We start from the raw sequence: 27,098 nt of genomic DNA, 5'->3' as shown, positions 1-27,098 counted from the left end.
ATAAATTTAGAATGATTGAATTAAGATTGCAGGATACAAGATCAATATACAAACAACATTTGCATTTCTATAAACTAGAAATTAAACCTTGAAAAGGAAAGTAAGAAAACAATTACATTTACAAAAGTATCAAAAAGAATATAATACTTAAGAATGAATTTAACAAAATAAATGCAAGACTTGTATGTTGAAAACTACAAAAATGTTGTTGAAAGAAAGGAAAGAAGATCTAAACAAATGGAAAGGCATTCTATGTTCATGAACAGAGACTTAATGTTTTTAAGGTGGTAACGCTTTCCAAAATAATCTATAGATTCAGTACAATACTTATCAAAACCCCAGCTGGCTCTTTTTCCCTGAAATTGACAAACTGATTCTAAAATTTATGGGGAAATTAAAGAAATCTAGAATAGCAGAACAATCTTGAAAGAAAAACAAATTGAGAGAGCTCACACTTCTGATTTCAAAACTTACTACTAAGCTACAATAACCAAGACAGTGTGGTGTGGTGCTGCTATAAAGATGGAAATACAGATATACTCAAATGCCCATCAATTGATGAACAGATAAAATTTGATATATAACAGAATATAACTTCACCTTAAGTAGATTGGGAAAAGAGACAAATCTCCCATGCAGAAGAATTCCAAATAATTTATATAGATATTCCACCCTCATGGAGGTGGAACACAACTCCTTACCCCTTAAGTCAAAGATGAGCATAGTAACTTCCTTCCAAGAAGTTTATAATGGAAAGGAATAAAATGTATCTTATAGTGGAGAAAACTAACAAACACTACTTCAGCCAGGTGATTAAGGTCAATATCAACAGTTGTAAATCATATCGATAGTATGTACCTTTATATGATGTGATGATAACAGCACTTTACCTCTGTGGTCTCCCTCCTAAAAACCCATAACCCCCTTTTAATCATAAGAAAAACACCAGACAAATCCTACTTCTACAAAAACCTGAACAGTAGTGTTCAGAACTGTCAATGCCACTGACAGAGCAAGGAATGTCTTTGAAACCATCATAGCCAATGTGGTATCTTGGATGGCATCCCAGGATAGAAAAAGAGCATTAGGTGCAAATGGATGAAATCTGAAAGAAGAAGACTGGACATGAGTTAACAATAATATATCAATATTGGCTCATTAATTGTGGCAAATGTACATATTAATGTAAGATATTAATAATAGGGGAAATTGGGTGTGGTATTGGGAACTCCCTGTAGTATCTTTGTAATTTTTTCCATAAATTTAAACCGATTTTAAATTTCAGCATAGGAAACAGTAGACAAAACCAAAAGACAACCTAGAGAACGGGAGAAGATATTTGCAAATGTCTTATCAGATAAAGGGCTAGTATCCAAAATCTATAAAAAAACTTATCAAACTCAACACCCCCCAAAAATCTTATCTTCAAAAAGATAGAAATATGAGTAATCATACCGAGCTGGTATTATAGGTCCAATTCCTAAATAAAATTGGTCCAAGTTGCTGATAAATTAATACTTTAAGGGCTTAAGTGAAATAATAAGGTGAAAAATGACAAAACAAGATCCCATGCCTCTTCCTTCACTTCAGCAAAACAAATTTCTGAATTATGGGAGATTTCTGGAGACCCTGAGTCAGAAGTACCAGCATAGAGATCTCAATGGTAAACAATCTTGTATAGCGGTTCTTACATATTTTGGGCTCACATATCACAATGAGAGTGAACAAACTTATGGTCCTTTATTCACACACTTAGATAATTTCACATGGTATTTTGCACCTCTCAGCTACATAATTTGTAGTCCAGAGTTTCAAAAGTCCTCATCTAGTCCATCTTGCTCATGTGTAGATGAAGAAACAGAAACAGATGCTGTCATTCTCCTAGGTTAAGGGATTAGAAATGGGATCCTCTGACTTCTGGAAAGTGCTTCTTCCATTGTATCAAACCAGTTACTATTGACTCTACCTCAAAAATGTCCCTGAACTTGTTCACTGCTAACTATTTCCACCTGTTGGGTTTTTTGCTCCCACTCTTATATTTCAAGTTCATTATATACATATATCCTGGCACTGGCTTTTTAAAATATGTATCTGTCTAAATCATTCCAGTACTTCTAACCATTCAAAATTCTTTCCCCTGGTGATGAGTATCAGACTTGAATGCTTTACCATAACCAACAAGATTCTTTCCTCTCTCTCTAACTTCATTTCTTTCCACTCTCTGTCTTGAAAGTGCATGCTTTACTATTCCTTTTATGGATGTTTATCTCCTTTTCACTCAAAATATAGCTCTATACAACACTAATCTATATCCTTTATATTTTCATTTTACCAAACTGTAAACTAAGGCATCCTCAATAGCTTGTGTATAGATCAATTTAAACACAAAGATTTAGTATCTATGGATTTTACTCATAGAATTTTAATTGCATGTTCCAAACCAAAAATAGTTTATTCTACAGGTTTTAGTTATATGATTTAATATTTCACCTGCAGAACAACACATATGAAAAGAATAAAATATAGTCATTGTGAGTAGAATGGAAGCCTCTAAAGAGGATCATAATCATCATGACAATAGGATCATCCTCCATATTCCTTTATGGTTACTTGATGAGGAGTGATGTTTGCTAGCTCTTCTAGCACTCCATGAGCCCCTCCTTCAGGAGAGTAGCTATGTGCTTGGTGAGAAATGGCATCTGGTGGCTAATGTCAGTTGTGCTTCACTTTACTCAATTTCATGAGAAGTTTCTGTGAAGGAATGAGGTTACACTAACCTGTTGTGTTTTTCTTAGGAATTTGATTATCTACTCAGTAACAGTACCTCACATGTACCAAAATAAACTTCAAGTCCACCCCTCCATTTTCTGTGATATGTTCAGCTTCCTTCTGATGTTGAGATCTGATACTTCTTCCATATCTCTTTTAATATCTGAAACTGTTATTCTATCATATTAAGAGGGATATTGCTTTCTATTCCTGATCTATGGATTATTTTTAAATTGTTCTTATAAAGATAAATTGAAAATATATATTAGGACCTACAGAAATAGTTATCTTTGATCATCCTTCAATATTATTTTCCCCATTGCAAAAATTTCTGTTTCTATTTTTCCTTATCTAGTGCTCCTAACTCTAAGAAACTTGTATTCTATATGAATGCCAAGATTTACTCTTAGCCCTTCTTGGCTCTGCACCATCCTCTCCTATACCATAGGGTAGGGGTTGCAAATGCAATGAACAACAACAACAACAACAAAACAAAAACAAAAAAACTGAGCCACATCAAGAATTTCAGTGAATGACTCTGGTTACCATATATACTTTTTTTTTTCCTTATAAGTATACAGCAAGAAGTATGACTACATGCTTGACTAGTAAAAAGCAGCCAACCTTTAATTTCAGGCTCCAGCGTTCAACAGGTCATAGTGGAGATTATGGCAAAGTACATAAATTGCCTGTGAGAAAACCACTTTCAATGTTGGCCAGATCTTACTTTGATGGAACATAGGAAAGATTTTGCCAGGTATTTTTATTCCTCAGTGAGCCCCCAGAGAAAAGCAGTCAATCACTCCCGTCTCCCTGGTCTCTGGCCACACTCTGTACTCACCTGGCCTGTGACCGAGCGTTTCTATCTCTGGCACCTGACCCCGTGTGGAGTCTCCAAACCCAGCAGATCCCTGCGGTGCACTCCCACACTGCTCCTCCCAGGGAAGGAAGGGGAGTCTCCCCGGATCTGCCACTTGTTGGTTCCCTGCTGGAGGAGCAGTGGCCCGACTGTGCTGCGGATCACGGTTTATGGCAACTCTGAGCTGAGAGCCTTGGCTCCATCTCTGCAGCAGGATTCCCCACTCCGATACCTGGGAGCTCTTCCGCACTCAGGCACCCGCAGTCTTTCTGTGACCCTGAGGGTCCTGAGACCACACTGTCCTAGCGAGGGTTCCACCCCTCGCTTAGCCACTGGAGCGACGTCCCTCAGTGGAGCCGACTTCTAAAAGTTCCAATTTTGTGCTCCACTGCTCTATCACTTGCCAGAAGTGGCCGATGGATGCCCCCTCCCCTGCCATCTATCCTCCCAAATATTGCCTCGGATTCACTTCTCCGCACATCCTACCTTCCAGAAAGTGGTCGCTTTTCTGTTCAGAGAGTTGCTGCTATTCTTTTCTTCGATCTCCTGTTGAGTTCATAGGGGCCTGTTGCCGTGGTTCCCAAATGTCTTTGCCAGAGGTGGAATTGCCCCACCTTGCCCGTCTGGGCTAAATAATCTGTATAATGGTTTGATCCCTATCCAGCTGAATTCCTGAGACCAGATGAAATCCAGGTTTCCTACTCCTCTGCCATCTTCTGCCACTTTTATTTTTGAAATCACTTTATTGAGGTATGATTGACATGTAAAAAGCTGTAAATATTTAATGTGTACAACTCAGTAAGTTTGGGGGTAAATATGTACCCCTGAAATCATCATCAAATATATCCATCATATCTCAAAGTTTCCTCCAGCTCCTATTATTATTTTTTATTATTTTATTATTATTATATTTTTATTATTACATTATTATAATTTTTTAGTTTTTGATAACCACACTTAACATAAGATCTACCCTCTTAACATTTTATTTACATAGTAAAGTATTGTTAGCTATAGGCGCCATGCTATAGAGTGGATCGCCAGAATTTATTTATCTTGAATACCTGAAACTTTGTGCCCTTTGACCATTACCTCCCTATTACCTCATCCTTCCAGCCCCTGGAAGCCATCTTTCTACTCTCTGCTAACTGTTTGACTATGTTAGGTTCCACACATAAGTGAGATCATGCACTCTTTGTCTTTCTGTGTCTGGTTTATTTCATTTAGGATAATGACCTCAAGATCCATCCATGTTATTGTAAATGGCAGGATTTTTTGCTTTTTTAAGAGTGAATAACATTCCATTGTGTGTGTGTGTGTGTCTATGTGTATATATATGTATATATCACAACTACTTTATTTATCCACTGATGGACACTTAAGTTGTTTCCATGTCTTAGCTGTTATGAATGTTAAAATGAACACGGGTATGCAGATCTCTTTGAGATCCTGACTTCATTTCCTTTGAATACATGCCCAAAAGTGGAATTGATGGATTGTAAGGTAGTTTTATTTTTAATTTTCTGAGAAACATCCATACTGTTTTCCATAGCAGTAGAACTGGTTGGCATTCCCACCAATAGGACACAGGGTTCCCTTTACTCCACATCCTAGCCTAATACTGTTATCTTTTTTATAATAGCCATTCTGATAGGTGTGAGGTGTCATATCATTGTCGTTTTGATTTGTATTTCCCTGATCATTAGTGGTATTGAACATTTTTCTTGTACCTGTTGGCCATCTGTACATCTTCTTTGAAAAAATATCTATTCAGGTCCTTTGACCATTATTTAATCGCTTTATTTTTTCCCCTACTGAGTTGTGTGAGTTCTTTATATGTTTTGGATATTAACCTCTTATCAGATATATGGTTTCCTAATATTTTCTCCCATTTTGGAGATTGCCTTCCATTTTGTTGATTGTTTCATTTGCTTTACAGAAGCTCTTTGTTTCATGTAGTCCCACTGTAGCAAACCCTGTCACAGTGGATCCCTGGAGGCATCTTGCCTCTTTCCCAAATGACTTACAGCAGGTGGAAGGAGGGAGGATGGTACAGTGGTAAGAAGGTCAAGGAGGTGCTAGAGAAGGTGACTTTTCAGTATCCTGCAGATCCTATCATATAACAGCAAGACCACTTCCCTTGACATCTAAAGGGTATGCAGCAAATGGTCTTGTAGGTGTGCCTGTATTCAAGGCTGGATCACATGGAGAAGAGTGTGATTTTTTACTTTTGCACAAGAATGTATACAGGGGCTGTCTGCACATTCCAAACACTGTGTGCCTGTAAAAAAGCAAAGTGGAAGCATCAGAGTTCTAGAGTGAAATAGGAGTGGGATCTCTTCCCACTTTCACCACTTCTCACTGTATAGGTGTTTTCATATTGTTTAACCCTTCTGAATATTAGTTTTTTCATCTATGAAATCAGAATAATAATACTTACCTCATCTGTCACTGAAGATTAAATTAAGTGACAGTGTGTTTACAATGGGAGCCACTGCCCAGGACTCCCCTAGAGGTCAGGAGGGAGTCATCTGATCCTCATTACTATGGAGAACCCTGTGGCAGCAGAGTACTGGGAGCAGAGTCTGTGAGGGAGGGGCCGAGGACATGATGCAAGGCTTTCTGGGCTGGAATCCCAGCTGCCACCTCACTCACTATAGAATATCAGGGAACTTCATTTACCTCTTTAAACCCCTTTATTTTTTTTATTATGTTTTTGTTTTAATACAGTGTTATATTAGTTTCAGGGGTACAATATAGTGATTCAACAATTCCATACATTACCTAGTGCTTATCAGGACAAGTGTACTCCTTAATCCCCATCACCTATTTCACCCATTCCTCCACCCACCTTCCCTCTGGTAACTATCAGTTTGTTTTCTATAGTTAAGAGTCTATTTCTTTGTTTCTCTCTCTCTTTTTTTTTTCCTTTGCTTGTTTGTTTTGTTTCTTAAATTCCACATATGAGTGAAATCATACGGTATTTGTCTTTCTCTGACTGATGTATTTTGCTTAGAATTTATACTCTCTAGCTCCATCCATGCCATTTCTAATGGTAAGATTTTATATGCTACCCAAAGCAATCTACAGATTTAATGAAATCTCTATCAAAATTCCAATAGCATTTTTTACAGAACTGGAACAAACAATCTTAAAATTTGTGTGGAACCACAAAAGACCCTGAATAGCCAAAGCAATCTTGAAAAAGAAAAATAGAACTGGAGGCATCACAATCCCAGATATCAAGATATACTACAAAGTGGTGGTAATCAAAACAGTATGGTAATGGCACAAATAGATCAATAGATCAGAATAGAAAACCCAGAAAGAAACCCATAATTTTATGGTCAATTAATCTTCAACAGAGGAGGAAAGAATATGCAATGGGAAAAAGACAGTACCTTCAATTAATGGTGTTGGGAAAACTGGTCAGCTACAATACAAAAGAATGAAATGGGACAACTTTCTTACACCATACACAAAAATAAATTCAAAATGGATTAAAGACCTAAGTGTGAGACCTGAAACCATAAAAATCCTAGATGAGAACACAATCAATAATTTCTCTGATTAGCAGTAGTAACATCTCTCTAAATCTCTTTAAACCTCCCTCCTCCCATCTGTAAGGTGAGAATAGCAGCAGGTTACTAAATGATGGAAAGGGACTAGAGGCACTCTGTTTAGAGATTTCTAGTTGTTTTAGTCAAGGATGTCAACATCAATGGGATTAGGGTGGCAGGAACAAGTGTGAGAGATGTTTGCACATTTTCCCTCTTTCTGTTGGATTTCCCAATGATGCACAACTATAGTAGACACACTCTGCACAGGAAAGGCTTTCTAGGGAAAAGAAAAAAGCCAAACCCTCAGTAGTTATTAGCATTTCCTACTGGGCTTGACTTCTCCTAGTCAAAAGAATCTGCCCAACAATGCACACATTTCTGTATAGGATTGTCTGAAGACACCAAGCTCTGTGACTGTGTTAAAAATGAAGCCAGCAATGTGATAGCCAGTCCCCTTTCCCTAGACCATATCAATGGCATGCTCACTGGACTGGGTCTTGTCAGTGAGGTGTAATTTAAGGTTTAAGAAAATCAAGGTTTCAATCTGAGAATACAAAGAAAGTACATTTTTGGCAGCTGATGGGAAGTCGTATCAGTGTCAGTACTAGTCCAGCTCTCTGTGTTCTGGTGGGGGTCAAAAGCACCCCCAGTGATTTATGGTACAACTTCATTGAACTACCATATCATGGGGAAAGCATCAGCAGGCTGACCATTCTGCCAACCAAGACCTCCACCCCCATCCTTGGCCATTACCTCCACATCAGTACCAATACCATAGACAGCTGATGTGAACACCATGGCGTCAAGAGCATGCAGCTATCCTGCCCAAGTACCCAGCCATAGCACAAACTGATTTGAAGGAGCCACTGAAAGTTGTTGGTGTTGCCAAGGTGCTTGATCCATCAAAGTAAATTCTGCAAAAATAACAAGATCAGAAAACCTTCATGTTTCTTACATCTTGCAAAAAGCAAAACTTGAAGTCAGCAAAGATGGAACCAAAACTTCAGCAGCAACAACTGGGAATCTAATCACAACATCATTACTTCCTTTGTTTATTGTAGACAGATATTTTTTTACCTTTCATCTAACATTATCCCACAAGCACTGTCTTACTCTTGGGGCAGACAAACAAACCCTGAAGAGTACACAAAAGAAACCAGGCAAAGCAGAGACTGCTTGGCTATGAAGAAAGGACTGCTTTCCTACATTTTTTATAGTTCTGTTACAAATTTTTGTACAGTATTTTCTTTTTTAAAACGAATTCTTAGGAACAGATACCCAAAGATATAAGCACTTCTGCTCTGGGATGTATGTTAGAGGGAAAACAGGGCAGGACAGCTGAAACACTGTAATGGAGAAATGAATGCCTTAAACTAATGAACAGTTACCTATGTCAACAATCCACTTGAGTATCTACCCTCCAGTTCAGGATTTTTGTTTTATTTTATTTCTATATTTGGCTTTCCAGAAGAAATTTAATCAGTGTGGTGGGGGCAGGAGAGACATTTAGTAGTTGTTTTCATTTTTTTAAATTTAATTTAATTTTATTGTTATCTTAGTCACCACACAATACATCATTAATTTGCCTTTAAAATTTTTCCCTTAACAAAGTCTTGGTAATAAGCATTATGTGAAGGAATAGAAATGGTGAAATCTCTATTCTCTTTGTGTGTTTTTGTTGTTTTATATAATGCATGTGTTCTCTAAAATAAAGTTTAAAAAACGTTTTTGAACTTTAAAAATAAAGTATGAGCCATGCTGAGTATCAGGGAAGCCCTGGCCTCTTCCTTGCTCAGACCTACACACAGGCTGGGGTAGAGGGGTTGTGGCTTAATATTAAGCACGGACCTCCATGCTGGAACATGGGAATCCTCAGTTTACCCCTAACACTTATGTAGGTGCACTTAGTATGTGCCAGACACTGTTCTGAGCACTTATGATCATCACCCCATTTGATCCTTACAGTGACCCTGGAGGCCCTGTGTTTCACAATGACTTTCACAGCTGTGGAAATCCAGCAAGAGCAATGAGGTCATCTACTACATCACCAGAGGTTTGAATCAAGTCCAATGGCTATTGAGTCTGTGGTCTTGATTATCACTATTATTTTTATTGTTATTGGTAGAGGACAGGTGGAGCAAAAACAGATACCCATGTCATAAGATATGAGAGGTATTTTGCTGCAGTGTGGCTTTATCCCAGTAAACCATTTAAGGCAAAAATAAACACACACACACACACACGAGTACTTTCTATCTTTGACACTTATGTCAACTTGTAACCACATTGGAGCTAGAAAAATTATTAGGGAAATGTCACTGCTGCTACAGTGATGTATGAAATGTCTGAGAATGTTGGCTGATTTTCAGGGTTTTAAGAGGCAATGCTCCATTCTCCCAAGGTAATTAATTTGGAAGAGGAGTAAATGCCAGTTAGTAAATCTCAGTGTCAATGTGTCTGGGTCCTGCCACTGCTGAGTTAGAGCAAAGGTGAATCCAGTTCTCCCTCTGGGCTGATGCCACACCCAGCACCAAGCAGTGGCCAGAGAGCAGTGACAGATCCTCTTTGGTGCATATGTTTCGTGTCAGTGTGCAGGGAAGCACATTTTGAACCCCATTCTCACCTGCCAATCCCCTTTTACAGATGAGAAAATGGAGTCTTACATAAATAGTAAAAATTCAGATTCAAGGTCATACAGCTTGTGCATGGTAGATAAAATCAACTCTTGCTTCCCCAAATCCAGGCTTTTCTCTACCAGACCAGCCTTTACCTGGGCAGTTATTAGTTAAATAGAACCAATGTCAAGGCAAATGACCCCTTGTAGGGCATTCTAGAAATGTATTCTCTATCTCTTCCATCCATACTCTGAACACTTCCTCCTCAGTGGATGATTGAAAGGCATGAACCTGCATGCAGGACATGACACAACTACTGCTTCCATTTCCCCAAACATTCCAGACAGAAAAAGAACTTGGAAATGTAAATCTCAGGGGATTCCTAGGGAAAGGATGAATTTTTCAAAGGAGAATCTGGCATATTCTTTATCAAAGCATTGTTGATGTCATTTGTAAAAGCTTGTTAAATGATAGATACTAGGAATTCTTGGAGCTTCTCCCCCCTCTGCTTTGCCTTGTTCCACTGAGTGAACCACGGTGGGGAGCCTGCCTCTAGATCCTGATTCAGGGGGTTCTGCCTGAATCAGGTGAGCCATAGATAGAAAGCAGCACTCTTCACTCACCTGCTTTTTCCCTGTGGCTGGGCTCTTAGGAAGCTTCGTAGTTTTCTACTCTGCTTAGGGGTTAAAGTGCATCTCAGCAAGGGTGTGTGTACAGTTCCAGGATTATTTGAGCCATGCCAAGGTGGGTGCACTTAGAGAGCAACAGAAAAACATGGTAAACTGTGACCACAGAACTACTACAAAAAATATTTTGAATTCCCTGCCTGTCTACTATAAAACTTGTCTTTTTCTCCTTTAAATTCTCCTGCCCTTTCAACTGTCCAAGGATAGTTTGCATGGTGCCAATAACTTATCTGACCTTCATAGATAAATATGAAAAAGGAAGGAGAAATGTGGACTGAGAGTTTGGCTTTTCCATTATTTTGGAAAAGCTGCTGTGCTTCATTTCACTTGTCCACTGATATACCTGTTTAAAGATTTTATTTACTTATTTATCTGACAGAGAGAGACACAGCGAGAGAGGGAACACAAGCAGGGGGAGTGGGAGAGGGGAGAAGCAGGCTTCCTGCTGAACAGGGAGCCTGACACAGGGCCTGTTCCCAGGACCCTGGGATCATGACCTGAGCCAAAGGTAGACACTTAACAACTGAGCCACCCAGGCACCCCAATATACTAAGAAGATCATAGAGTGCAGAAGACCCTGTGGTCTTCAGTTATGAACTGAAAGAATGGGAAAAGTGTTTTGTTGTCACCTTAACAACATGAAAAGATGAAAATAGGAAATCTGTAAACCAAGTAACTTTCCCTGCTGGACCAATGAAGCCAGAATGTAATTGGGAAGAAAGACTATCAGTTCATGTTGGTTATAAACTGCTCTTTCTGTACATTTAGTCATTACTAAAAAAAAAAAAAAAAAAAAAAATTGACCCTGTTGAGTTTTGGAGGTTAGGGATCATATTTTCTGTGAGCTACTAAATACCTTTTCACAGTAGGTGCTTAATAGATATTTATTCTGTGTAGGTAGCTGGCTAAGGTCAACTATTTATATTAGCAACTGAAGGTGATGCAGCCCATGTAATGCCTCATTTTGGGGAATACCATTGGTCTAAGTAGGTGGTGAGCTCATTAATGAGAACATATGTTGCTCTTATTAAAGAACATTGTCCATCAACAAATTCTAAAATCTCATCTCAAACAAGAGGACATGGGATATCTCTGTAATTTTGACTCAGTTTTGCTGTGAAGCTAAAACTGTTCCAAAAAATAAAATCTATTAAAACAAATGGACAAAAACCTAAGGCTGAGGGAGAGAATCCAAAGTAGAAACAAACTGGAAGAAGATCTTCTTCCAAGGATTTACACTGGCACCTGGTTGGAGCAGGTGTGGTGGCAGCTCACCAGATGGTGGAAAATTCTCTGGGCTGACCTGGGCCAGAGCTGGTTTATCGTTGGCATGCAAGTAGGAAGCACCTGGTCAGAGTCCAAATGGGTAAAAAACTTGGCTGGTATTTGCAACCAGGAAACAATCCTGTGGGTATAGGTGACCAAGACTAATTGGAAGGCTCAGAGAAGAAGTCAAGGCTTCAGAACCTGCTAAATGGCTGTGTGATGTGAGGCCTGAGGTATGTGGTGTCTGTCAGATGTTTCTTGACACACTGATGGGGTGCAGATAGACCCAGGCATATGGATGGATTCATGGAGGAGGACAAGGCATCAGGAACTGGTCACTGAATGGTTAGCACAAAAGCTGGGTTGTACAGTGTCTCTACTGAGAGGACTGCATTGAGGTGGTAAGCAGGCCAGAACTGCGGCTGCAAATTCACAAAGGGACTGCATGCTCTGAGTGTACACTGTATAGCAGAAGGAAGAAAAAGCCGAGAAGCACACCCAAACTAGGAAAAGAAGTCCCACCCTTTTTATTTATTATTATTATGTTATATTAATTACCATACATTACATCATTAGTTTTTGATGTAGTGTTCCATGATTCATTGTTTGCATATAACACCCAGTGCTTCATGCAGATCATGCCCTCCTTAATACCCCTCACCAGGCCAACCCATCCCCTCACCCCCCTCCCCTCTAGAACCCTCAGTTTGTTTTTCAGAGTCCATAGTCTCTCATGGTTCATCTCCTCCACTCTGATTCCTCCCCCCATTCTTCCCCTCCTGTTATCTTCTTTATTTTTTTTAACATATAATGTATTCTTTGTTTCAGAGGTACAGGTCTGTGATTCAACAGTCTTACACAATTCACAATACAGCACTCACCATAGCACATACCCTCCCCAATGTTTATCACCCAGTGGAAAGAGCCAAGATGTCCATTGACAGATGAATGGATAAAGAAGATGTGGTATATATATATACAATGGAATATTATGCAGAACCATCCTTTTTTCAGTTTCTTTCCTATGCCTTCTATTTACAACACTTAACACTGTACCAGCTGTAAAGGAGAATTGTTGACAGGAGTCCGTGTCTGTCATCACAGAGCAGGTAGTAAAGGGTAAGTTTACAGCTGAAAAGTAATACATTTATAACTGCAAATAACTATCAAATACATATTATTTTAAGTATATCTTGAATTTGTGTATTAATTTCCTTTCCTCTATATTGTGATTCTTTAACTTTCACTAATACTCAGATTTAAAATCTGTTCTCTACTGATTCAACTAAATGACCTACCAAAACAGGAAATCTGAACCATTCTTCTTCTTTAAAAATTTTCAAAAATTACTCATTCATAAGTAAACTTCAAATTTATTTATCAAGAAAGAAAGAAGAAAGAAAGGAAGAAAAAGAAAAAGAAAGAAAGAAAGAAAGAAAGAAAGAAAGAAAGAAAGAAAGAAGAAAGGAAGGAAGGAAGGAAAGAAAGAAAGAAAAAGAAAGAAAGAAAGAAAGAAAGAAAGAAAGAAAGAAAGAAAGAAAGAAAGAAAGAAAGAAAGAAAGAAAGAGAAAAGAAAGAAAGAAAGAAAGAAAGGAAGGAAGGAAGGAAGGAAGGAAGGAAGGAAGGGAAAAAAGGAGAGAGAGACAGAGAGGGAGAGAGAGAGCTGACAGTCAAAAAGCAGTCGTCATCAATTTTCATTATTTGGGAATAGAGCCAAAACAATCCTATTATTCTTTATGTGAGCATGAACAGAGGACTTGGGTAAAGTTTAAATACCAGGTGAACTACATTCTATACCTTTAGACACATTTCCTTTCTTTGGATGACCAAGAAGTGGAGAAAATCAGATAACTCTATACATTTTCATGTTTTATTGCAGCCAGACAGAGGTTGTAGAATTTAAGATGATGCACATCTTTGAGCTTGAATAAAAAGGAAAATAGTTATGGTGAAACTTTGTTTCAGGGTTCTATAAATATGTTTGACACATAGCTTATATTGAGTGGTGTATTTCTTGAGAACTTAGAGTGTTCTGGGATCTCAGGTCATCATCTTATGAAGTATGTGATCTGTACTGAGAGGACCAGGAGGGAGGAACATCATGTCTGTTCTCAACTTGTTAGGCTTATTCTTTTTTTAAGCTTTTATTTAAATTCCTGTTAGTTAACATACAGTGTAATATTAGTTTCAGACGTACAATATAGTGATTCAACACTTCCATACAGCACCCAGTGCTCATCACAAGTGCATTCCTTAATCCTCATCACTAATTTAACTCATCCCTCACCTACCGTCCCTCTACAGCTGAGAGTCTGTTTCTTGGTTTGCCTCTCTCTTACTTTTTAACCCCTTTGCTTATTTGTTTGTTTCTTTTTTTTTATTATTATGTTCAGTTAGCCACTGTATAGCACATCATTCATTTTTGATGTAGTGTTCAATGATTCATTAGTTGCATATAACACCCAGTGCTCATCACCACATGTGCTCTCCTTAATACCCATCACCCTGTTACCCCCTCTCCCCTCCCCTCTGAAATCCTGTTTGTTTCCCGGGGTCCATAGTCTCTCATGGTTTGTCTCCCTCTCTGATTTCTCCCCCTTCAGATTTCCCTCCCTTCCCCTATGGTCCTCCATGCTATTACTTATGTTCCACATATAAGTGAAACCATATGATAATTGTTTTTCTCTGCTGGACTTACTTCACTCCAGTTCCATCCATGTCGATGGAAATGGTGAATATTCATCCTTTCTGATGTATGGTATTCATCTTTCTCTGACTGACTTATTTCAGTTACCATAATACTCTCTAGCTCCATCCATATCATTGCAAATAGCAAAATTTGATTCTGTTTTATGGCTGAGTAATATTCCATTTTATATATATATCACATTTTCTTTATCCATTCATCAGTCAATGGACACTTAGACTGTTTCCATAATTTGGCTATTGTAAATAATGCTGTTATAAATATCGAGGTGCATGTATTCCTTTGAATTGGTATTTTAGTAAATACCTAGTAGTGCAATTGCTGGATCGTAGGGTAGTTCTATTTTTAACTCTTTGAGGAACCTCTATACTTCTTTCCACAGTGGCTGCACCAATTCTCATTCCCAACAACAGTGCAAGAGAGTTCCCCTTTCTCCACATCCTCCCAAACACCTGTTGTTTTCTCTCTTGTTGATTTTAGCCATTCTGATTCCTGTAAGGTGACATCTCATTGTACTTTTGATTTACATTTCCCTGATGATGAGTGATGTTGAACATCTTTCATGTGTCTGTTGGAAATCTGTGTCTTTTCTTTGGAAAAATGTCTATTCATGTCTTCTGTCCATTTTTAAATTTGAATCCTTGTTTTTTGGGTGTTGAGTTTTCGAAGTTCTTTATATATTTTGGATGCTAGTTATTGGATATGTCATTTGCAAATATCTTCTCCCATTCCATAGGTTGCCTTTTAGTTTTGTTGGTTGTTTCCTTTGCTGTGCAGAAGCCTTTTATTTTGATGCAGTCCCAATAGTTTATTTTTGCTTTTGTTTCCCTTGCCTCAGGACACACATCTAGAAAGAAGTTGCTATGGCCAATGTCAAATAGGTTACTGCCAGTGTTCTCCTCTAAGATTTTTATGGTTTTAGGTCTCGCATTCAGGTCTTTAATCCATTTTGAATTTATTTGTGTGTATGGTGTAAGAAAGTGGTCCAGTTTCATTCTTTTAAATGTAGCTGTTGGAGACAGTCTTTTTCCCTTTGGATATTCTTTCCTGTATTGTTAAAAATTAATTGACCATATAATTATGGGTTCATTTCTGGGTTTTCCTGTTTTTCTTTAAGATTTTTTTTTATTTATTTGAGGGAGAGAGAGAGAAAGAAAGAAAGGGAGAATGAGTGGGAGAAGGGACAGAGGGAGAGGGACAAGCACACCCTCCGTTGAGTTGGGAGCCTGACATGGGGCTTGATCACAGGACCCCAAGATCATGACCTGAGTTGAAGTCACATGCTTAACCCACTGAGCCACCCAGGACCCCAGTTTCTGTGTTTTCTACTCTGTTCTATTCATCTATGTCTAATTTTGTGCCAGTACCATGCTGTTTTGATTACTACAGCTTTGTAATATAACTTGAAGTCGAGAATTGTGATGCCTTTTGCTTTGCTTTTTCAAAATTGTTTTGACTATTCAAGGTCTTTTGTGATTCCATGCAAATTTTAGGATTGTTTGTTCCAGTTCTGTGAAAAATGCTGTTGGGATTTGGATAGGGATTTCATTGTAGATTGCTTTGGGTAGTATATAAAATTTGCTATTTCCAATGGCATGGATGGAGCTAGAGTATAATGCTAAGTGAAATATGTGAAAATGCTGTTGGTATGTAGGGATTGCATTAAATCCATAGATTGCTTCGGATAGTATAGACATTAATATCTGTTCTTTCAATGCATGAACATGGATTGTCTTTCTATTTCTTTAGGTCATCTTCAATGTCCTTCACAGTGTTTATAGTTTTCAGAAATTTAACCTCTTTGATTAGGTTTATTCCTAGGTATGTTATTGGTTTTGGTGCAATTGTAAATGGGACTGATTCCTTAATTTCTCTTTCTGCTGCTTCATTATTGGTGTATAAAAATTCTACAGATTTCCATACATTTTTTATCCTGCAACTTAACTGAATTCGTGTATCAGTTCTACCAGTTTTTTTGGTGGAGTCTGTCGGGTTTTCTATATATATATAGTATCATGTCATCTGCAAATAATGAAAATTTTGTTTCTGCCTTGCTGATTTGGATGCCTTTTCTTTCTTTTTGTTGTCTGATTGCTGTGGCTTACACTACTATATTGAATAAAATTGGTGAAAGGAGATACCCCTGTCTTGTTCCTGACCTTAGGGGGAAAATTCTCAGTTTTTCCCTATTAAGGATGATATTAGCTGTGGGTTTTTCATATATGGTCTTTATTATGTTGAGGTATGCTCCCTCTAAATCTACTTTCCTACTTTGTTGAGGGTTTTGATCATGAATGGATGCTGTACTTTGTCAAATGCTTTCTCTGCATCTGTTGAAATGATCATATGGTGTTTATCCTTACTTTTATTAATGCATCACATTGATTAGTTTGTGAATATTGAACCACGCTGGCAACCCAGGGATAAATCGCACTTGATCATGGTGAATGATTTTTTTAATGTATTGTTGGATTTGGTTTGCTAGTATTTTGTTGACGATTTTTGCATCTGTGTTCATCAGAGATATTGGCCAGTGGTTCCCTTATTTTCTGGTTTTGGTATCAGGGTAATTCTGACCTCATAGAATGAATTTAGGTTTTCCTTCCTTTTTTATTACTTGGGATAGTTTGAGAAGAATAGGTATTAACTCTTCTTTAAATGTTTGGTAGAATTCACCTAGAAGGCATCTGATCCTGGACTTTTGTTTGTTGGGAGTTTTTTTATTACTGATTCTATTTCTTTTCTGGTTATCAGTCTGCTCAACTTTTCTATTTCTTCCTGTTTTACTTTTGGTAATTTATATGTTTCTAGGAATTTTCCATTTCTTCCAGGTTGCCCAATGTGTTGGCATATAGTGTTTCATGGTATTCTTTTATGACTGTATTTCTGTGGTGTTTATTATTTCTCCTCCCTCATTTTTAATTTTATTTATTTGGGTCCTTTCTCTTCTCTTTTTGGTAAGTCTGGCTAGAGGTTTATAGATGTTATCATTTAAAAAAAAACACACAACTCCTGATTTCATTTCATTGTTTTGTTTTGTTTTTTGTTTCTATGTGATTTATTTCTACTCTACTCTTATGATTTCCTTCCTTCTGGTGGGTTTAGGCTTCATTTGCTGTTCTTTCTCTTGCTCCGTTAGGTGTAAGTTATGTTGTTAATTTGAAGTTTTTCTTGCTTCTTGAGGTAGACCTGTATTGCTATATACTTCCCTCTTAGGACAACTTTTTCTGCATCCTAAAGGTTTTGGATTGTTTTCATTTTCATTGTTTACATGTATTTTTAAAATTTGTTATTTGTTTTCCTGGTTGACCTATTCATTTTTTTTGGTAGCATGCTATTTAACCTCCATGTATTTGTGGTCTCTCCAGATTTTTTTCTTGTGGTTGACTTCATGTTTCACAGCGTTGTAGTAAAAAAAGATGTATGGATGGTATAACTTCAATCTTCTTGTATTTGTTAAGGCCTGTTTTGTGGCTTAATATATGATCTATTCTGAAGAATGTCCCATGTGTGCTAGAAAAGAATGTATATTCTGCTATTTTAGGATGGAATGTTCTGAATATATATATTAAGTCCATCTGGACCCAGTGTGTCATTCAAAGCCATTATGTCCTTGTTGATTTTCTGTTTAGATGATTTGTCCATTGATGTAAGTGGGATGTTAAAGTCCCTGACTATTATCATATTATTATTAATTAGTTTCTTTGTGTTTGTAATTAATTGTTTTATACATTTGGGTTGTCCCACATTGAGTGCATAAATATTTACAACTGTTACATCTTCTTATTGGATTGTCCCATTTATTATTATATACTGCTCTCTTTTTCTATTGTTATAGTCTTTGTTTTGAAGTCTAGTTTGTCTGATATGTTTTTCTACTCCAACTTTCTTTTGTCATCCATCTGCATGATAAATATTTTTCACATTTCATCACTTTCAATCTGCAGGTGTATTTAGGTCTAAAATGAGTCTCTTGTAGGCAGCATATAGATGGGTCTTTTTTTCGTCCATTCTGACACCCTATGTTTTTTTTGTTGTTGTTTTTGTTTTATTCTTATGTTAATCCCCATACATTACAACATTAGTTTTAGATGTAGTGTTCCATGATTCATTGTTTGTGCATAACACCCCGTGCTCCCTGCAGAATGTGCCCTCCTCAATACCCATCACCAGGCTAACCCATCCTCCCCCCTTCCCTCTAGAACCCTCAGTTTGTTTTTCAGAGTCCATCATCTCTCCTGGTTCGTCTACCCCTCTGATTTCCCCCGCTTCATTCTTCCCCTCCTGCTACCTTCTACTTCTTCTTTTTGTTTTTTTTCTTAACATATATTGCATTATTTGTTTCAGAGGTACAGATCTGAGATTCAACAGTCTTACACAATTCACAGCGCTCACCATAGCACATACCCTCCCCAATGTCTCTCACCCAGCCACCCCATCCCTCCCACCCCACCCCCCAATCCAGCAACCCTCAGTTTGTTTCCTGAGATTAAGAATTCCTCATATCAGTGAGATCATATGATACATGTCTTTTTCTGTTTGACATATTTTGCTCAACATAATACCCTCTAGTTCCATCCACGTCGTTGCAAATGGCAAGATCTCATTCCTTTTGATGGCTGCATAATATTCCATTGTGTGTGTGTGTGTGGGGGGGTATATATATATATCACAACTTCTTTATCCATTCATCTGCCGATGGACATTGGCTCTTTCCACAGTTTGGCTATTGTGGACATGGCTGCTATAAACATCGGGGTGCACATACCCTTTCAGATCCCTACTTTTGTATCTTGGGGGTAAATACCCAGTAGTGCAATTGCTGGATCAAATGGTAGCTCTATTTTCAACTTTCTGAGGAACCTCCATACAGTTTTCCAGAGTGGCTGCACCAGCTTGCATTCCCACCAACAGTGTAGGAGGGTTCCCCTTTCTCCGCATCCCCGCCAACATCTGTCGTTTCCTGACTTGTTAATTTTAGCCATTCTGCCTGAGGTGAGGTGGTATCTCATTTAGGTTGTGATTTGGATTTCCCTGATGCCGAGTGATATTGAGCACTTTTTCATGTGTCTGTTGGCCATTTGGATGTCTTCTTTGGAAAAATGTCTGTTCATGTCTTCTGCCCATTTCTTGATTGGATTCTTTGTTCTTTGGGTGTTGAGTTTGATGAGTTCTTTCTAGATTTTGGATACTAGCTCTTTCTCTGATATGTCATTTGCAAATATCTTCTCCCATTCTGTCGGTTGTCTTTTGGTTTTGTTGACTGTTTCCTTTGCTTTGCAAAAGCTTTTTATCTTGATGAAGTCCCAATAGTTCATTTTTGCCCTTGCTTCCCTTGCTTTTGGCGAAGTTTCTAGGAAGAAGTTGCTTCGGCTGAGGTCAACGAGGTTGCTCCCTGTGTTCTCCTTTAGGATTTTGATGGACTCCTGTCTCACATTGAGGTCTTTCAACCATTTGGAGTCTATTTTTGTGTGTGGTGTAAGGAAATGGTCCAGTTTCATTCTTCTGCATGTGGCTATCCAATTTTCCCAACACCATTTGTTGAAGAGACTGTCTTTGTTCCATTGGACATTCTTTCCTGCTTTGTCAAAGATGAGTTGACCATAGAGTGGAGGGTCCATTTCTGGGCTCTCTATTCTGTTCCATTGATCTATGTGTCTGTTTTTGTGCCAGTACCATGCTGTCTTGATGACGACAGCTTTGTAATAGAGCTGGAAGTCAGGAATTGTGATGCCGCCGGCTCTGCTTTTCTTTTTCAACATTCCTCTGGCTATGAGGGGTCTTTTCTGGTTCCATACACATTTTAGGATGATTTGTTCCATTTCTTTGAGAAAAGTGGATGGTATTTTGATGGTGATTGCATTGAATGTGTAGATTGCTCTAGGTAGCATTGACATCTTCATAATATTTGTTCTTCCAATCCATGAGCATGGAACGTTTTTCCATTTCTTGTGCCTTCCTCAATTTCTTTCATGAGTATTTTATAGTTTTCTGAGTACAGATCTTTGCCTCTTTGGTTAGATTTCTTCCTAGGTATCTTATGGTTTTGGGTGCAATTGTAAATGGGATCGACTCCTTAATTTCTCTTTCTTCTGTCTTGTTGTTGGTGTATAGGAATGCCACTGATTTCTGTGCATTGATTTTATATCCTGCCACTTTACTGAATTCCTGTATGAGTTCTAGAAGTTTTGGGGTGGAGTCTTTGGTGTTTTCCAAATAAAGTATCATATCATCTGCAAAGAGTGAGAGTTTTACTTCTTCTTTGCCAATCTGGATGCCTTTGATTTCTTTTTGTTGTCTGATTGCTGTGGCTAGGACTTCCAATACTATGTTGAATAGCAGTGGTGATAGTGGACATCCCTGCTGTGTTCCTGATCTTAGGGGGAAAGTTCTCAGTTTTTCCCCATTGAGAATGATATTCGCTGTAGGTTTTTCATAGGTGGCTTTTATGATATTGAGGTATGTACCCTCAATGCCTAAACTCTGAAGAGTTTTGATCAAGAAAGGATGCTGTACTTTGTCAAATGCTTTTTCTGCATCTATTGAGAGGATCATATGATTCTTGTTCTTTCTTTTGTTAATGTATTATATCACATTGATTGATTTGTGGATGTTAAACCAACCTTGCAGCACAGGGATAAATCCCACTTGGTCATGGTGAATAATCCTTTTAATGTACTGTTGGATCCTATTGGCTAGTATTTTGGTGAGAATTTTTGCATCCATGTTCATCAGGGATATTGGTCTGTAATTCTCCTTTTGGATGGGGTCTTTGTCTGGTTTTGGGATCAAGGTAATGCTGGCCTCATAAAATGAGTTTGGAAGATTTCCTTCCGTTTCTATTTTTTGGAACAGTTTCAGAAGAATAGGTATTAATTCTTCTTGAAATGTTTGGTAGAATTCCCCTGGGAAGCCATCTGGCCCTGGGCCTTTGTTTTTTGGGAGATTTTTGATGACTGCTTCAATTTCCTTAGTGGTTATAGGTCTGTTCAGGTTTTCTATTTCTTCCTGGTTCAGTTTTGGTAGTTGATCCATCTCTAGGAATGCCTCCATTTTGCAGGTTATCTAATTTGCTGGCATAGAGTTGCTCATAATATGTTCTTATAATTGTTTGTATTTCTTTGGTGTTGGTTGTGATCTCTCCTCTTTCATTCATGATTTTGTTGTTTTGGGTCATTTCTATTTTCTTTTTGATAAGTCTGGCCAGGGGTTTATCAATCTTGTTAATTCTTTCAAAGAACCAGCTCCTAGTTTCGTTGATCTGTTCTACTGCTCTTTTAGTTTCTATTTCATTGATTTCTGCTCTGATCTTTATGATTTCTCTTCTCCTGCTAGGTTTAGGCTTTATTTCCTGTTCTTTCTCCAGCTCCTTTAGGTGTAGGGTTAGGTTGTATACTTGAGACCTTTCCTGTTTCTTGAGAAAGGCTTGTATTGCTATATCCTTTCCTCTTAGGACTGCCTTTGCTGCATCCCAAAGATTTTGAATAGTTGTGTTTTCATTTTCATTGGTTTCCATGTATTCTTTTAATTCTTCTTTAATTTCCTGGTTGACCCATTCATTCTTCAGTAGGATGCTGTTTAGCCTCCATGTATTTGAGTTCTTTCCGACTTTCCTCTTGCGATTGAGTTCTAGTTTCAAAGCATTGTGGTCTGAAAATAGGCAGGGAATGATCCCAATCTTTTGGTACCGGTTGAGACCTGATTTATGACCTAGGATGTGATCTATTCTGGAGAATGTTCCATGGGCACTAGAGAAGAATGTGTTGCTTTGGGATGGAATGTTCTGAATACGTCTGTGAAGTCCATTTGGTCCAGTGTGTCATTTAAAGTCTTTATTTCCTTGTTGATCTTTTGGTTAGACGATCTGTCCATTTCAGTGAGGGGGGTGTTAAAGTCCCCCACTATTATTGTATTGTTGTTGATGTGTTTTTTTGCTTTTGTTATTAATTGCTTTATATAATTGGCTGCTCCCATGTTAGGGGCAGAGATATTTATAATTTTTAGATCTTCTTGTTGGTTAGACCCTTTAATTAGGATATAGTGTCCTTCCTCATCTCTTATTACAGTCTTTGGTTTAAAATCGAATTTGTCTGATATAAGGATTGCCACCCCAGCTTTCTTTTGGTGTCCATTAGCATGGTAAATGGTTTTCCACCCCCTCAATTTCAATCTGGTGGTGTCTTTGGGTCTAAAATGAGTCTCTTGCAGACAGCATATCGATGGGTCTTGTTTTTAATCCAGTCTGATAGCCTGTGTCTTTTGATTGGGGCATTTAGCCCATTTACATTCAGGGTAACTATGGAAAGATAGGAATTTAGTGCCATTGTATTACCTGTAAGGTGACTGTTACCGTATATTGTCTGTGTTCCTTTCTGGTCTATGTTGCTTTTAGGTCTCTCTTTGCTTACAGGACCCCTTTCAAGATTTCTTGTAGGGCTGGTTTTGTGTTTGCACATTCCTTTAGTTTTTGTTTGTCATGGAAGCTTTTTATCTCTCCTTCAATTTTCAATGACAGCCTAGCTGGATATAGTATTCTTGGCTGCATATTTTTCTCATTTAGTGCTCTGAATATATCCTGCAGTCCTTTCTGGCCTGCCAGGTCTCCTTGGATAGGTTTGTTGCCAATTGAATGTTTCTACCCTTGTAGGTTACATATCTCTTCTCCCGAGCTGCTTTCAGGATTTTCTCTTTGTCTATGAGACTCGTAAGTGTTACTATTAGATGTCAGGGTGTTGACCTATTTTTATTGATTTTGAGAGGGGTTCTCTGTGCTTCCTAGATTTTGATGCCTATTTCCTTCCCCAAATTAGGGAAGTTCTCTGCTATAATTTGCTCCATTATACCTTCTGCCCCTCTCTCTCTTTCTTCTTCTTCTGGGATCCCAATTATTCTAATGTTGTTTCATCTTATGGTATCACTTACCTCTCGAATTCTGCCCTCGTGATCCAGTAGTTGTTTATCTCTCTTTTTCTCAGCTTCTTTATTTTCCATCATTTCATCTCCTATATTACTGATTCTCTCTTCTGCCTCATTTATCCTAGCAGTTAGCACCCCCATTTTTGATTGCACCTCATTAATAGCCTTTTTGATTTGTACTTGGTTAGATTTTAGTTCTTTTACTTCTCCAGAAAGGGTTTCTCTAATAACTTCCATATTTTTTTCAAGCCCAGCTAGTATCTTTAAAGTCATGATTCTGAACTCTAGATCTGACATCGTACTAATGTCTGTATCGAGTAGGTCCTTGGCAGTCAGTACTAACTCTTGTTCTTTTTGTTGAGGTGATTTTTTCCGTCTTGTCATTTTGTGCAGAGGAGAATAGATTAATGAGAGAACAAAATGCTAGCAGAGTAACAATGTCCCCAGAAAAGATACTCTAAAGAAATCAGAAAAGACCTAAAGCAGTGGAAAAAGAAACGGAAAGAGAAAAATAGAAAAAGATAAAGATAAAGATAAAAACAAACAAAAACAAAGAAAACAAAACAAAACAACAACAACAAAAAACAGAATATGATCAAATATGATCAGGCTGGTATATAGATCAGTGCCACACACTAGATTTGGGGTGTATTTTGGTCTTTTAGAAGAAAGTGCCTCCCAAAATTTTAAAGAAAGAAAAACTTATATATGTACCAAAATAAGGGTTGATATGATGAAGGGATGGAATATGACTGTAAAGATGGAAATTATAAAAAATTTTGTAAACGGAATTGATAAGAAGTTGTTTGAAAAAAGAAAGAAGAGTATTTAAAAAAAGAAAAAAGAAAAAAAAAAGGGAGAGAATGTGGTCAGGCAGGGGAGTAGAAAAAACCATATACTAGAGATTTAGGGTATATTTTAATCTGTTAGAAGAAACTATCTCAAAATTTTAAAGAGAGAACAACTTATATATATATGCCAAAAATACGGGTAACTACTATGAAGGGATAGAATATGACTCTAAAAGTAAAAAATAAAAATGTTTTTTAAAAAAAGTGATTGATAAGATGTTGGTTGAAAAAGGGAAAAAGAAAAATTCAAAAAGAAAAAAAGACAGTTAAAAAAATTAACTTTGAAAGACTAAAGAATCATTGTAAAAAAGCCATGAATTCTATGTGCATTGTTCCCCTAGCGCTGGAGTTCTGCCGTTCTCATTGATCAGTAAACTTGGTCTTGGCTGGCTGATCTCGCTGATCTCCTGGGGAGGGTCCTGTTGCCGTGGTTTCCAAATGTCTTTGCTGGAGGCGGAATTGCCCCGCCCTTGCCCACTCCCGGCTAAGTAATCTGCTCGGGTTGCTCTCTGGTGCTTTTGTTCCCTGCGAGCTTTCCGTACAGCTTTGGAGGCGGAGAGTGAAAATGGCGACCTCCCAATCTCTGCTCCGGAGGAGCCGAGAACTCCGGGCCTTTCTCCTCAGTGAGCCCCAGAGAAAAACCGTCAGTCACTCCCGTCTCCCCAGTCTCCGGCTGCACTCCATGCTCACCCAGCCTGTGACCGCGCGTTTCTATCTCTGGCACCCGACCCTGGGTGGAGTCTCCAAACCCAACAGATCCCTGCGGTGCACTCCCGCGCGGCTCCTCCCAGGGGAGGAAGGTGAGTCCCCCCGGATCTACCGCTTGTTGGGTCCCTGCTGGGGGAGCAGGGGCCCGACTGTGCCGCGGATCACAGTTTATGGCCACCCTGAGCTGAGAGCCCACCCCTGGGCTCCGCCTCTGCAGCCGGTTTCCCTGCTCTGATACCTGGGAGCTCTGCCACACTCAGGCACCCCCGGTCTTTCTGTGACCCCGAGGGTCCTGAGACCACACTGTCCCAGAGGGTTCCACCCCCCGCTTAGCCACCAGAGTGACGTTCCTCAGCGGAGCAGACTTTTCAAAGTTCCGATTTTGTGTTCCGCGGCTCTATCACTTGCCAGAAGCGGCCGACGGAGGCCCCTCCCCCACCGTCTATCCTCCCGAATATCGCCTCAGATTCACTTCTCCACACGTCCTACCTTCCAGAAAGTGGTCGCTTTTCTGATGAGAGAGTTGTTGCTCTTCTTTTCTTTGATCTCCTGTTGAGTTTGTAGGTGTTCAGAATGGTTTGATCCCTATCCAGCTGAATTCCTGAGAGGAGACAAAATCCAGGTCTCCTACTCCTCTGCCATCTTGCTCCACCCCCCACCCTATGTCTTTTGATTGGAGAGTTTAGTCCATTTACATTCACAGTAATTATTATTAGATATGTATTTATTACCATTTCATAACCTGTTTTGTGGTTGTTTCTGTAGATTTTCTCTGATCCTTCCTTATCTTTCTTTCATATTTTGTTGATTTTCTTTAGTGATATATTTGGATTTCTTTCTCTTTTTTCTTTGCCTGTTTATTAATGGTTTTTGATATATGGTTACTATCAGGTTTGTATATAACCTCTTCTGCAAATAGCAGTCTATATTAAGTTGACGGTCTTTTAGGTTTGAACCTATTCTTTTCTCCTCCTCTTCTAATGTTTTAAGTATATGTTATTATATCTTATATGCTTTTTATGAATTCCTTGAATGATTTTTTACAGAAATATTCATTTTTACTGCTTTTGTGTTTCCTGCCTTTATACTGTCACTTTTGATCTTTCCTTTCCACCCAAAGTCCTATGTAATATTTCTTGCAGGGTTGATTTAATGGTCACGAACTCCTTTATTTATTTATTTTTGTCTGGGAAACTCTTTATCTCTCCTATTCTGAACAATAGCCTTGCTGGATCAAGTATTCTTGGGTGTAGATTTTCCCTATTCAGCACTTTGAGTATGTCCGGACACTACCTTCTGGATTTCTATGTTTCTGTTGAGAAATGTCCAGCTAGCCTTATGTGTTTTCCCTTGTAAGTTAAGGACTTATTTTTTCTTGCTGTTTTTAAGATTTTTTCTTTATCACTATATTTTGCAAATTTAATTACAATATGTTTTGGTGTTGCTTGTTTTTGCTGATTTTGATGGGAGTTTTCTGTGTCTCCTGGATCTGGATGTCTGTTTCCTTCCCCAGATTATGACATTTTCAAATTATTTCTTCAAATAAATTTTGTGCCCACTTTTTTTTCCCTCTCCTTATTCTGAGACACCTCTAATACTAATGTTATTCCGTTTGATGGTCACTGAGTATCCTAAGTTTATTCCATTTTGCATAATTCTTATTTCTATCTTTTGTTCAGCTTCATGGCTTTCCATTATTTTGTCTTCTAGGTCATTAATTCATTCCTCTGCTTCTTCTAGCCTGGTGGTCATTGCATCATGCATGTTTCTAGTTTTGTTTATTGTACTCTTTCATCTTTGATTCTTTTTTAACTCTTTTATCTCTGTGGCAAGGGTCTCACTGACGTCTTCCATTCTTTTCTCAAGTCTAGTGTGTTCCTTATGATTGTTGCTTTAACTTCTTTATCAGGCATGTTATTTATATCTGTTTGGCTTAGGTCTCTGACTGTGACCTTATCTTGTTCTTTCATTTGGGATAAATTCCTTTGTATTCTCATTTTGTCTAAGTCTCTGTCTTCTTCTCTGTGTCAGAAAAGCCAGTTTTATCTCCTCCTCCTGAAAGTAATGGCCTTATGAAGAAGAGGTCTTTGTAATGCCCAGGGCCTGGCACTTCAGGGAGTGCCTCCTGTGTGTGTTCTGTGCACTTTGCTGTTGTGTCTTG

General features: G+C 38.3%; 1 protein-coding gene and 1 pseudogene across 1 annotated transcript in view; both read left to right on the top strand.

The window, feature by feature from the left end:
- The window catches only part of GABRG3 (gamma-aminobutyric acid type A receptor subunit gamma3), a 797,287-nt gene that overhangs the window by 441,246 nt on the left and 328,943 nt on the right, over positions 1-27,098 (top strand). The gene's annotated exons all lie outside the window — the stretch shown is intronic.
- LOC118023215 lies at positions 1,552-8,327 on the top strand (annotated as a pseudogene).

Source organism: Mirounga leonina, unplaced genomic scaffold (genome assembly GCF_011800145.1).
Source record: "Mirounga leonina isolate KUSES-001 unplaced genomic scaffold, KU_Mleo_1.0 Mir_178, whole genome shotgun sequence".
Taxonomy (NCBI): Eukaryota; Metazoa; Chordata; class Mammalia; order Carnivora; family Phocidae; genus Mirounga; species Mirounga leonina.
The sequence above is the reverse complement of the archived record's forward strand: the minus strand, read 5'-3'. Positions and strand labels throughout refer to the sequence as shown.